Source organism: Petaurus breviceps, unplaced genomic scaffold (genome assembly GCF_028583685.1).
Source record: "Petaurus breviceps papuanus isolate PSGF00001 unplaced genomic scaffold, PetGlider_PUasm1.0 77, whole genome shotgun sequence".
Lineage (NCBI taxonomy): Eukaryota > Metazoa > Chordata > Mammalia > Diprotodontia > Petauridae > Petaurus > Petaurus breviceps.
The window spans coordinates 8670419-8682623 of record NW_027186492.1 but is presented as its reverse complement, the minus strand read 5'-3'; the positions used below and the strand labels follow the sequence as shown (position 1 = coordinate 8682623).

Here is a 12205-nt window from a genome sequence, read left to right as displayed (position 1 = left end):
AAGAGTACCGGCTCCAGTGTTGGGACGACCTGGAGATCGAATCCCGGGCTCAGACACTCAGCACCACACCCAGAAATAACTGGCCATGTAACCTTGAGCAAGTTACTTAACCCCGATTGCTAAAAAAAAAAAAAAAGTCTGGAAACTGCCACAGCTCTGGTGATTCACTCTCCTGAAGTTTGCTCTGTCCACTGCTACCTCCCTGGGGCCAAAACCAAGCAGCTCACCCAGGACTCTTTGGCTCCCAGCATGCTATGATGAACCCTTCCTGTAGGCCTGCCAGGCTGCCTTTAGCTCAAGATTTGTTTCTCTCTGTCACTTTGTGGGTTGCTCTAAAATTTGTTTAGAGTCATATTTTATAGGTATTTGAGGTTGTTGTGGGGGGAGGTCACAGAATTTCTTCCTTCTACTCGGCCATCTTGGCTCTGCCTCCCCCCCCGCCCTGTGACTTTGTTTTTAACTATGTTGATGACTATTTTTCAATAATATTGACTTCCATTGTAAATCTACATATGTTTTAAATAATAATAGCTGGTTGGTTAGTTGTTTTTCGTTCTTGAAAAGGATGAAAATGACATCACTATGTAAGGGTCAAGGTACAGAGTCTCCAACCATGACTGATCAGACCAGTATGAGCTGAGAAGGTCCTACCACAGATCAGGTACAAATAGTCTATATGAACATTTAGATTTTTCGAATTTTGCACGTCTCTCATTTTTTTGAGATACTACAATTCTGCTTTGCTCATAGAGCACAGAGCCTCCTATGTTTCACAATCAATTCCAAAGTTCTTCTGAGAGAACTTGAGAGTATCCTTGTATCACTCTTTCTGAACTCCATGTGAGCACTTGCCTTGTGTGAGTTCTCCAAAAAAAGAGTCTTTTAGGCAAAGGTACTTTTGGCATATGAACAACACAGCCAACCCATTGGAGTTGCACTCTCTGCACGAGTTTCAATGCTTGGCTGTTCAGCTTGAGAATGGCCCTTAGGGTCCAGTACCCTATCTTGCCAGATGATCTTCAGAATATTCCTACCTCAAATGGAATTCAATTGGAATTCAGTTGGAACAATTAAAATGGAAGTGATTCAGTCTCCTAGCATGGCACTGGTGTGAACTATCCAGGTTTCACAGGCATACAACAATGAAGTTAGCACAATGGTTCTGTAGACCCTCAGTGTGGTAGGCAATCTAATACCTCTTCTCTCCTACACTTTCCTTTGGAGCTTCCCAAACAGTGAGCTAGCTCTGGCAATTTGTATATCAACCTCATTATCTATGTGTATATTCCTAAAAAGTATACTGCCAAGGTAAGTGAATTTCTCCACAGCATTCAAAATTTCTCTATTTGCTGTGCTTAATGGTTATACATATTGATGGTGTGGTGCTGGCTAGGGGAGAACCTCTGTTTTCTTGGTGTCAATTATTAGGCCAAAATTGGCACAAGCAGCAGAGAACTGATCCATACTTTGTTACATCTTGGCCTCAGAGGCTGCACCGAGTGCAAGTCATCTTCAAACAAAAAGTCAAACTCTCCCTCCACTTTTAGTCTTGGCTTGTAGCGTTTTCAAGCTAAACAATTTACTGTCAGTGCAGTAGCTGATCTTGAACTGTTTTCATCCTCACTGCAGGCATCTAACAGCATGGAACAAGCATGCATCCCTGCTTTACTCCATCTGTGACTGGGAAAGTTTGAGAGCATCTTCCATTTTCCAGAACCCAGGCAAGCATGCTGTCATGAAACTGATGTACAACACTGATGAACTTCTCTGGACAAGACTTTGCCATAATTTTCCACAAGCCTTCAAGACCGACAGTATCAAGGGCTCTGGTCAGATCAACAAATGTGTAACAAACTGGGGCTCCTGGCTTATGGATCATCACAATGTTCCCCATCACTTTAGCCACTCTGGAAAAACATGTATCCAGGTCAAATTCCAACTTCCAAAGTCTTATTACCGTGAGGTAGTGAAAGTCCTATCCCCATTTTACAGATGAAGAAACTAAGACTAAGTGAGATTAAGCGATTTCTCCAGGTACACATAACGGGGCTGTCAGAGGTGAGATACAGTCAGAGATAAGAGAATCTAGACCTGGAAGGTATTTAGAGAAATGTCACTGGTCTTCTTTGAGAACAAAGGATGAACAACAACAATGACAACAATTCCAAACCCTTCATTTTACAGGTGAGGAAACTAAGAAGCAAAGGGACTTGGCCAAGATTACACTAGGAATAAACAAGACATAACGTATCCAGTGCTGACCTGGAGTCAAGACAACCTGAATTCAAATCTAGCCTCAGCCACTTACTAGCTGTGTGACCCTGGGCAAATCATTTATTCCTCATTTATAAAATGAGTTGGAGAAAGAAATGGAAAACCACTCTATTATCTTTGCCAAGAAAACTCCAAATGGGGTCACAAAGCATAGATACAACTGAAAAGTAGCTGAACAACACATGACCTGTAAGGGCCTTCCAGGTCTAAAATCGATGGTCTATTAAGTACTCCAAGGTTCCCTATTCCTATCAAACAGAATTCCAAGGCTTGAAAACATCCGTATTTGAGCCTGTTTATTCAGAGGGAATATAAAGAAAATTCTAGGGTTCTATAAAGCACCTAAGAAAAATATTTATAAATATGTTTTTTTTTTCCATTTCCCACCTGGCTATAGTCCTTTGGATTTCTCCATCATGCATCCAGGAACCACATCCTCTTAAAAGAAGACATCAGGGGGTGGCCAGGTGGTGCAGTGAATAAAGCGCCAGCCCTGGAATCGGGAGGACCCGAGTTCGGTTCTGGCCTGAGACACTTAACACACACACACACACACACACACACACACACACACACACACAAAACTAGCTGTGTAACCTTGGGCAAGTTACTTAACCCCAATTGCCCTCCAAAAGGCAAAAAAAAAAAAAAAGAAGACATCAGCCTGGCTCTTTCCCAATCCTCCATTTAAGGACCGTGCCCAGGACAGCCCTTTCTTCATTTTTCTTCATTTCCTACCCAGGGTTTCTCCCTCCTGCCTCACTGCCCCAGCCCTTGGGATTCCCCAGCCCCCTCTTTCCTGCTTCCTTCTGTGTATCCTCTTCCCCCATTACTGGACTGTAAGCTCCTTGAGGGCAGGGACTGTTTTTCACATTTGAACCTCTCTCCCTCCCCCCCAACTGCTTGGCCCAGTGCCTGGCACAGAGCAGGCCCTTAATATATGTTTACTGACCCATTGACAAGACATATCCCCATACCTGTTTGTTACCTAAAGAAGACAAGCCCAAAGCAACCGTTTATCACCTGAACACTGCTGGCCTGGCCTGTTTTGGAGAGGCTTCTAGTTGACAACCCACAACTTCATTTCACGAAGACCAACACAGAGAACTGTCATAATGCAGTGGTTAGAGAGCTGGCCTTGGAGTCAGGAAGACCCGGGTTCAAGTCCTGCCTCTGACCAATACCACTCCATGACCTTGGGCAAATCACTTAACCCTCTCAGTCCCCCCAGTCTCTCCAAGACTATATGTTACTGAGGAGTTGCTAGCTCACTCTGTGAAGGGGGTTTCCAGTTCCCCATACTGATCAAATTAAAGATTTAGACTAAGGTGTAATGTGGGGGGAGGGGAAGTGTCTTGCCTTACTGATTGGAGTTTCTACATCAACTAAATCAGATATTTTAAAGTGTATTAGTAAAAAAAAAAATGAAGGGATGAAGAAGCATCCTTCTACGCACACAGTCCTCCCTCCCCTTCAAAACACAGATTCCAAGATGGCGATCCGGAAGGCGGGGCCTCCATCCTACCCAGGCCTGTGAGGAGACAAAAGCTTCCAGTCACACAACACGAGGAGACCCTGCGGCTGCTTTCAGCTCCAGTTCCCAGCAGCTCGGCGTTCCCGGTACCTCGGGGCCTCGACGGCAGCTAGGCAGCGCCAGGCCCACCTCAGACAGGCCACGCCTTCCGGAGGCTCCTACTGGCTGGGGCGAGGCCGGAAGCTGCCTCCTGAGAGAGCGCCAGGGCTGTCACTCTAATGACGGGAATTTATCCATGAGCCCTTGGGAGAGCTTGCTTTCACCCTTTCCCTTCGCCAACTGTCAGGACCTTCTAGAACGTTCCCACCCATCCCAAGAGAGCAGAGCGGCCCATTTGTGCTGTTGCACGGGCGGGGATGTGAGGAACTTGTTCCTCCTCCCCTTCTTCCCCTCCCACCCACGCCCACCCCTCCCGCCCTGCCCCGCCCCCATCCACTGGCCCAACTAAAGTCTTACTCGTCTCATCCCCATTCATGGGCTCAGGGGCTAGAAGAAGTCAACAGGCAGTCCTTTTATTTTTGGATCATGGGAATGAGAACATGTGCGTCACTAGGAAAACTTCCACCACCACCACCACCCCCCCTCCCCCCGCCCCAAGAGAAAGATCTCCATCCCTGAAAGGCTTGAAGCGCTCCCAAACGCATCACATTGCTGACTGGGTGGAACTAGCCTTGGCAAGTTTGAGTTACAACGTGTCAATCAAAGTAATCAATCAAAATAAGACCAGACTCAGAACAGTCCCTCCCCCACCACTTCGTTTAGTAGGGCCAGTGCATCGCGCCATTCCTGGCACATAATAAGATTGCCAACTTAACTTGACAAGACCAAGAAAAGAGAAATGATTTGCCCAATGTCCCCCAGCCAGGCAGGGGTAGAGCCTGGACCTGAAGCCAGTGTTCTTTCCTTTAATTTTATGTTAAGACCAGAGTATATCATGGTGTTTTATCCTATTTTGACATAAACATGGGGCAATATATGACTTCTAAGTTTTCTATCAAATTCCTAGCAAGACAGGGTCAAAGCCGGCCTTTCAAAGCCCAGAGTAGCTGAAGGGGCAGTCCTGTTCTCATGTGGAAGGGAATGGAGTGAAAATAGAGGCCAAAATAGAGATGAATGTAGACGGAATAACTGGGAAGAATAGGTTACTAACCACAGAACTCTTTGCTGTTCAGCCTTTAAATCCTGTCTGACATTTTGTGACCCTATTTGGGGTTTTTGTGGCAAATATATTGGAGTTTGCCATTTCCTTCTCCAGCTCATTTACAGATGAGGAAACTGAGGCAAACTGAGTTAAGTGACTTATCCAAGCTTACAGTTAGTAAGTCTCTGAGGCTGGAGTTGAACTCAGGTCTTTGTGACTACAGATTCATTGTTCTATCCACTACACCACAGCACTCTAAGGAATGTCAAAGTTTAGGAGACATACAGAGGAAAAGCAGGTCACACAGGAACAGAGTCAGAACTAGGTAGATATGCGTCACAGGAACCCAGAAAAGAGTTTCAAGAAAACGGTTGTTTATTTCAAGATTGGGGAGACAAATATATTTATTGTTATAAGGGAAGTAGCTACTACAGTGAAAACTGGCTCTCACATTTCATGCTATTTTCTGTCTTGCCTGAGAGTCAGGAGGAGTAGGAGAAACATTGCCCCTCCATTGAAGATGATTGAGGAAAGTTGTATCATTAGGTGGTAAGCCTGGTTTCAGTTAAACAAGGACTACTAGTGGAAAAATTTAAGAGTGGAAATTAATTTACTCATGGGGCATAATGGAAGCTGTTGGTAAGGGGAAGGAAACCAGGAAGAAGCAACCTGAGAGAATGGAGAGAACCTTGGAAACAAAGGGAGTTACACCTATGGCAGTGATTGTGTTTAACAAGGATGAAAGAGGCAAGATGCTGGGAGGTGGGCTTAAGCAACAGATTGGCTTTAGTACGTAGATGGTGGTGGTGGGGTGAGGAGTGGGGATGCTAAGTTGTCATAATGGAGAAATTTATGGAACAAGCTTGCTCCAAAATTCCCATTGGAATGATGATTTTTCAGTGATGGATTTCCACAAATTGTCTCCTTAGGTGCTAGACTAGACCCAAGGGGGTTCTAGAACCAGTTGGAACTGGCTCAGGAGAGAGGATTGTTAAATTTTTAGTGTGAACATTTATTTACACATGGGACAGAGATACAAATCAGGGTTTGATTTATTGTCTAGACTTAAAGTAATGGAGAAAATGTTAATAATCCACATTAAACTTAAAAATGTGTGGTACTGACATTTTTTTCCCCTGGAGAACCAATTAGTAAACATTTACCAACATATCCCTTGGCCTAGACCTGATAATATCAGAAAAGTAGTAGAGTATTGTTATATGGGGACTAGGTAGGCTGGTGCAATGACTGGAGAAGCACGATATCTTAGCAGTGGTAGAAATAGGACCTCCACGCACTTCCGTGCGGCTCTGGCTCCCACCACCTCCAATTCATGTAAAAGGGGACTCTGAACAAAGTTTGAAGCTACAGAGCTCACAAAATGACACAGAGAAGCTAACCTCCCACTGAGGACAGCCCGGCAGACCGGCAGGAATCGGCCAGTGCAGCACTCTGGGAGCCGACCCCAGTCCCTAGCGAGCCAGAGGTTTAATCCCCAGGGCAGGCCTGACCAACCACTGGCTGGAGGGACTCCAGATCATCACCAGCTGTGGTGGTCAAGAATTATCAACACATAGATGCTAAGGACAAAGTGAGAGGTAAGTGCAGTGTGGACTTTGGGATCCAGTAGTTGGGAGTGCGTCAGCCTCTTTCCCCAGGGCGAGAAGCCACTGAGGCACCGCAGCTCAGCCACCGCCATGTGGCGACTTCAGCTCCTGGCCTGCAGAGTGTAGGGGGACCAAGCGTTCAGTCTGAGGAGTAATCGCTCTTGCTTTAACCTGCTTGGATCTGGATTGCAGTCTAGGGTGGAGGTCCTGGGGTGGGTGACTAGCTTGCCAGAGCATGTGGAGGTTTCAGAGAGGGCAGCCAACTAATGCTTCCGGCAGCTGAGAAAACCCCAGCCTTTGGTATGAAGCTCCTTTGTCTGGTGGCAGCATCCTACTGTAGCAAAAAGCCCAGGGGTCAAGTGACTGAGTGGCGACATGACCAGGCAAAGGAAACAAAGCAAACAAAAGAATCCAACATAGACTCCTATTTTGGGGACAAAAAGGATCAAAGAATGGAATAGGAGGAAGACAGTGAAGCCAGAACTCCTGCACCAAAAGCTTCCAAGATAAATATGAGCTGGTTACAGGCAATAGAGGACCTTAAGAAGCAGATGAGAGAAGTGGAGGAAAAATTGGAAAGGGAAATGAGAATGATGCAAGAAAATTATGAAATGAAAGTCAACAGCCTAACCAAGGAAAATAACACCTTAAAAAATAGACTAACTCAAATGGCAAAAGAGGCTCAAAAAGGCAATGAGGAGAAGAATGCCTTAAAAAGTCAAATTTGCCAGATGGAAAAAGAATCTCAAAAGCTCACGGAGGAGAATCATTCCTTCAGAATTAGATTAGAGCAAATGGAAGCTAGTGACTTTATGAGAAATCAAGATGCTGTTAAATAGATCCAAACAAATGAAAGAATAGAAGGCAATGTGAAATATCTCATGGGAAAAACCACTCACCTGGAAAATAGATCCAGGAGAGATAATTTAAAAATTATTGGACTACCTGAAAGCCATGATCAAAGAAAGAACCTAGAAATCATCCTCCAAGAAATCCTCAAGGAAAACTGCCCTCATGTTTTAGAATCAGAGGGCAAAATAGAGTTTGAAAGAATCCACCAATCACCTGCTGAAAAAGATCCCAAAAAGAAAACTCCTAGGAATATTATAGCCAGATTCTGAAATTCCCAGATCAAGAAGAGAATATTATAAGCAGCCAGGAAGAAACAATTTGAATATTGTAGAAACACAATCAAGATAACTCCGGATCTGGTAGCTTCTACACTGAGGGATCGAAGGGCTTGGAATATGATATTCTGGAGGGCAAAGGAGCTGGGATTAAAACCAAGAATCACCTACCCAGCAAAACTGAGCATCATGTTTCAGGGGAAAATATGGTCATTCAGTGGAATAGAGAACTTTCAAGCATTCTTGATGAAAAAAACAGAGTTGAATAGAAAATTTGACATTCAGATACAAGAAGCAAGAGAAGCATGAGAAGGTAAACAAGGAAAAGAAATCATAAAGAACTTATCAAAGTTGAACTATTAACATTCCTACATGGAAAAACAATAATTGTAACTTATGAAACTTTACTTAGTATGAAAATAGTTGAAGGGAATAGAAATATATGTCTATATCGGAGGGTACATGGGCGTATGAGTACACGTGTGAATGTGTGTATATATGTTTACAGGTATACATAGATAGAGGGCACAGGACCAATTTAATAGGAAGGGATGATACTTAAAAGGTGAAATTAAGAGGTGAGAGAGGAATATAATGAGAAAAGATGGGGAGAGACAGAATGGGGTAAACTATCTCATATAAAAGAGGCAAGGAAAAATGGTTACAATGGAGGGGAAGAATAGGAAGGTAAAAGGGAATGGGTCAACCTTATTCTCATTGAATTTGGCTCAGGGAGAGAATGACCTACACACTAAATAGAGTATCTACACACTAAATAGAGTATCTCACCCTACAGGACAGTAGGGGGGAAGCAGATGAGAGGGGGGATGATGGAAGGGAGGGCAGGTTGGGGGGGAGGGCAGTTGGAAGTACACACTTTTGAAAAGGGACAGGATCAATGTAGAGAATAGAACAAGTGGGAAGTGGGATAGGAGGGAGGGGAATATAGTCAGTCTTACAATATATCTACTATGGTAATGTTTTGCATTAGCTACACATATATATACATATACTGAATGGCTTATCTTTCCAGTAAGGATGGGTGACAAAGGAGTAAGGGAATGAATCTGGAATTCAAAGTTCTAAAATCAAATGTTTAAATACATACATACATACATATATATATATATATATATATATATATATATATATATATACTATTATTAATAGTATTTTACATGTAATTGAGAAATAAGATATACAGGCACCGGGGCATAGAGATCCACCATGCCCTACTGGAAAAGTGGAAGGGAGTATGGGAGAATATATGGGAGGGAGCAGATTGGAGGAGGGGATATCCTGTAGGATTGCTATTTTGGGGCTGTGGGTAGGGGAAAAATGGGGAGAAAATTTGTAACTCAAAATCTGATGAAAATGAATGATGTACATCAGAAGTTAATAAAGCATTTGAAAAAAAGATACCTCAGTAGCAGACCTGTCTTTCCAAGTTCCACTGTAATGTTGATTTTATCATAGCCATTTTTTTAAAAATAAATTTTTGATATACTGTTTTATATCACCAGAATTTCTTCAAGTATCCTTCTCCTCCCCCTTTCCAGAGAGCTATCCAATATAAAAGTTTTTCCAAAGAAAAAAAAAGAAGAGGGAAAATAGCAAATCCAATTAATACATTTTTAAAAATCTGAAAATATATGCAATGTTTGGGGGTTTTTTTGAGGGGGGAAAGCAGGCCAACTGGGGTTAAGTGATTTGCCCAAGGTCACGCAGCTGGTGTGTCACATGTCTGAGATCAAATTTGAACTCAGGTCCTCCTGACTCCAGGGTTCGTGCTCTAATTCATTGTATGCAATGTTCCATAATCATGGACTTCCCACTTTGCAAAGGAGTGGAGTGGGGAGGGTCTTCTCCAGTCTCTTCTTTGGAGCTGTTTGTTCATTATAATTTTACAACATTTACTTTTGATTGTTTTGTGGTTTTTTCCATTTGCATTGCTGTTTTGTATATTATTTTCTTGGTTCTGCTTATTACTCTCTGCATAGGTTTTTGTTAAGTCTTTCCTTGAACATGAACAAACGTGCCTCTGTGTTCATCATGTTCATTATTTCTTATAGGACAGTAATATTCCATTACTTTCATATACCAGTTTGTTTAGCTACTCCTAATTGATAGTTCTTTACTACAACAAAAAATGCTGCTGTAAATATTTTAGTGCATAAAAGGACTTTCATCTTATCAGCGACCTCCTTGGGGCATATGTTTAGTAGTGATAAATCTGGCTTAAAGGTCATGGATGTATTAATGCTATTATGTGCATAATTCACCATAGCCAATATAAAGCAGACTGGGGGAGATGGGACATTAGAGAAGATCTGTTCTAATGCTTTTTTTTTTTCTTTTTGCAGATGAGAAGACTGAGACTCAGTGAGTTGACCAAGATCATACAGCTCCTGGCAGAGGTGGGACTACAATTGAAGTCTCTAAACTTTTAATCTAGTTCCTGTTTTTTTGTTTGTTTATTTATTTTATTAGACAAGAGTAGCTAGATGGCACAGTAAATAGAGGCCAGGCCTGGAATCAGGAAGACAAATTTTCCCGAGTTCAAATCTGGCTTCAGACCCTTATTAGCTAAGGGACCCCAGACAAGTCACTTAAACTGTTTGCCTCAGTTTCCACATCTGTAAATGAACTGGAGAAGGAAATGACAAACCATTCCAGTAGCTTTGCCAAGGAAAACTCCAATGGGGTCATGAAGAATCAGGCACAACTAAACAAAATTTCTTTAGACAATCCTGCCAAGGAGAGGTATGTGAAAGCAAAAGATACTTGAAAAGCTATCATTTCTCAGGAGCGCCGATAACACTTTGTGACATCTATTGACTATATTGTTTTACATGGTTGACTTAGTTGTTTTTGCTAAACTGCTTTTTTTCTTTCTTTTTTATTCTTTGTTTCAAGAGAGGGCTCACTGGATAGAGGAGGTGAGATCATCAGAAATGAAGGTAACATATAAGCAAGACATAAAAACTTCTTTTAAAATACCATATGCACAATATTACTTCAGAACCATCAAGTAAATGTATGAATTTAATGATAGTAAAACCGAATTCATTTCTATCTCATCAATTTGGAGTTTATGCTAATTGGAGCATGAGGAAAATTGTTAGGGAGAGGTATATTTTACTTAATTGTAGAGACAAACAGTTGTTAAATATTATAAAACCACTTCAGCATTAACTTACATAAAATATGCTAATGATAGATTATTCTAATCTACTAATTAAAGGAATTTCAAATACTGAACTTGAAAGCAGTCGAGTTTGAATTCATTTACAAATATATGATAATTAAGGTCTGACATAACTTCTCCCTCTTTTCTCTCCCCTGGAGTAAGTAAAACTTACTCATCACCTGGACTACTGCGATAGCCTTCTAAGTAGCCTGTCTCAATTCTTTCTCCTCTCCAATCTCTTCTCCCCTTGGCTATTCAGGTGATTTTAACTCTCCTTACTAAGGGTTCAGTGTTTCTTTTCCCAGATCAGTCTTTTTTTTTTTCTTTTTGGAGGGCAATTGGGGTTAAGTGACTTGCCCAAGGTCACATGGCTATTTTGTGTGTTGTGTGAGGCTGGATCTGAACCCAGGTCCTCCTAACTGGCTATTCACTGTGCCACCAAGCTGCCCCAAATAGTCTTCTATTTGACATTAAAGCTCTTTATAACCTGACCCCTTTCTACTTTTCCAATCTTTTTATACATTACTCCCTTCCTAGCATCCTTCGAACCAGCTACAGTGGCCTACTTGCATTTCCTTATATACAAGACTCCATCTCCCATGAATTTTCACTGGTTGTCCCTTATGGATGAGATGCTCTGCCTTTTTCCTTCAAGGCTCAACTCATAAACCACATTTTGCATGTTTTATTAATTTTAGCTAATCATCTGTTTCAATTATGTATTGGCTGAGGTGGAGGTATATTTCTCCAATACCCTTAGATGCTAATGCCTGCCATCTACTCTCCATATATGTACCTAGTTACCTATATACCACTTCATTTTCCCCCATTTATTCCTGGAGTGTAGCACAGCATCAGGCACATGATAGGCACTGAAATACTTTCAAATTGATCAATTGGCATTTTAGGGCATGGACACTATTAAAGCCATGGCTCAGGATTTTGGATGTGACAGGGTTAGCATGAGGTGAGCCCCAGACCCAGAGAGGCAAGCTACCATCCTAAATTATTAGGAGTTGGCATAGCCACAGTGTTTCAGATCTAAAGTAAATATGGCTTCAGGGTGCCTGGATTAACAGGTTCTAGAAGCCACATGAGTTTTAAGGGCGGGGTGGGAGGAGGAAGGAGGAAGGACAAGCCATTGTACCCTTTCTCCCAGTGTTTCTTTGCTCTAGTTGAACAAGGCCCTGGACCTCTAAAACGAAACCTTGGGGAACTAGCCCGAAAGACTGGGAGTGGGGGCAAGAGGGACTGGAAATGTTTGGGTTAAGCACTCTATGGAACAGCTCTTAGGAAACATCTTATTCCTTTTCTTGGTACACTAAAAATGCA

The 12205-nt window shown here is 42.3% G+C and overlaps 1 protein-coding gene across 1 annotated transcript in view; it reads left to right on the top strand.

Moving 5' to 3' along the window:
• GATM (glycine amidinotransferase) overlaps positions 1 to 12205 on the top strand; it is a 501978-nt gene that overhangs the window by 371734 nt on the left and 118039 nt on the right. The window lies entirely within an intron of this gene.